At 41.6% G+C, this 1,935-nt stretch overlaps 1 non-coding gene across 1 annotated transcript; it reads left to right on the top strand.

Moving 5' to 3' along the window:
* The first annotated feature begins 399 nt into the window (after positions 1–399).
* Positions 400–507, top strand: LOC115070590. The gene has a single exon (XR_003849744.1). It is a non-coding gene; the product is annotated as a U6 spliceosomal RNA (small nuclear RNA).
* Positions 508–1,935: the final 1,428 nt, after the last annotated feature.

Consider the following 1,935-nt stretch of genomic DNA (forward strand, 5'->3'; position numbering starts at 1 on the left):
GATGCTCCAAACTACCACTGCACATTGTAGCATTGAGTGATGTTGCTGGATGTTAGATAGATCAATAGCAATGAAGTATTGCCCCCATCACATATACCATGCACTGTGGTAGGCACTGAAATATAGTGGCAGGAGAGGGTCAGTCTCTGCCCTCATGATTGTACTTGGTGGTAAGAAAGTCCTTAGGTGGTTCTCACATCTCCCCATTTAGATGTACTTATCATGATGAAGGTCATCTTCGTCTCCACTCCCACAGGGCTGTGCCACCGCATCGTCAAGGAGGGAGTAGATTCTGGATGAAGACATCAGACCTAGAAAGGTAACAGGTTGAACATACTCTGATATTCCATTTCCACATGGCTTTCTACTCAATGATAGCATTGTCTCATTAATCCTAACTCCTGCGCTGGCTTCAGCAGGACATTCACTAAAATGGGAAGGACACAGAGCTTAGCGTGGGCTCTGTGCAAGGATGAAACTCAATTTCCTGAGGCCTTCCATGCTTTTTCCTCTGAATTTTCATCATAAACTTTCTTGACCAACTTACAGCACTTTGGGCCTCTAGTTTCCAGCGAAGTCTGGACTGGGCAAAGTAGTCCCGGCCTGACCTCAGGTCTCCTCCTTTCTAGGGTAAAATGCAGCTAGTATCTGCTACATATTTGTGGGGGCCTCACTTGTCCCTCTGAAACTTAGAAGCCATTTGTTTGAGTTCATGCTAAAAGGTCTGTTGCTGAAGAAAATAAACTATATTATTAATAAAAAATAAACTATATTATTAATAATACCCTATATCCTCACTGCCAAAACCACCATTGTCCCGTCCTTCCTATTATAAAGGTGTTGATATCAGAAAAATAGAGCCATACCAGTCTACAGTATCTATTAGCACAGCCTGCAGGGCCTGCACTCTGGGGGATGGACGTTGAGAAGTTTGCATGTTACTTACAGCCCATCACAGAACTCTGCGTGCAGGTTTGTGCTTGCTTAGTCTGGCACTATTTATATTTGAACCAGGTTAGATTGATTTAGGATGAAGGTGTCCTTTCTTGTATGCTTTGATCACCTGCAGAAAGTAGATTTAAGCTAGAACGACAAGCTGGGTAAATTCTATGAAACGTGAGAGTAAAACATTCAGCATGTCAGCATGATTATACATCCAGTATTTTGGTTCCACAAAAGAAAAAAATCATGTTTAAACTTATGTCCCTGCTTTCCATGTGGTCTCTTTCTGGCTTTCATTTTAAAAACATCATGAAACACACATTATTTCAGTGCTACGTTACAGGGAGGCACTGGAGTATATTACCTGGAGGCCAGATCTTTTCAGTAAGAATTTCAACGGTGAGATAAATGATCATTGAGCGATGAGGAGCATTATAAAGGGTACACCATTTGCAATGAAGGCTTCACATCTGTTTCACTTTCTAATTACAAGTGCAACACTCCCCTAGACACCCAAACCACCAAGAGCATAAATCACAGTCATAAAAGAGCTGCACACAGAGAAAGGTGGTTTAGATTTACGTGGTTGCATGTGCTTCCTGTTGAGAACTCCAAGCATGCCTCAGTCATGTGCCTGTCCCCTGCTAGATGAAATCTGGAGCGAAAGGAAATGCAGTTTTCATACTCACTTTGTCTTCCCTCCATGGATCTCTGTCAAAATCTCATGAAAATAAATGTGGGGTCCCAGAGAGGAGAAAAGCAAAAACATCCATCTGAGAAGAAACCAACTCTGGAAAGTTCTCTTAGATGTTTATCATAAATGTGTATTCAATCCTACTACCTGACAGGTTTTTTGGCTGCCTAAGGAGACATAGGAGAAAACCAAACAGACATATTCAGAGCTGACAGCCGAATTCTAGAAAGAGACATTACAAAGGATTGCACACGTAAATATATAATTACAGTAGTGATGTTCCCATGAAAACAAACTTC

The sequence above is a fragment of the Nannospalax galili genome, unplaced genomic scaffold (genome assembly GCF_000622305.1).
Source record: "Nannospalax galili isolate Female #2095 unplaced genomic scaffold, S.galili_v1.0 scaffold1837, whole genome shotgun sequence".
Lineage (NCBI taxonomy): Eukaryota > Metazoa > Chordata > Mammalia > Rodentia > Spalacidae > Nannospalax > Nannospalax galili.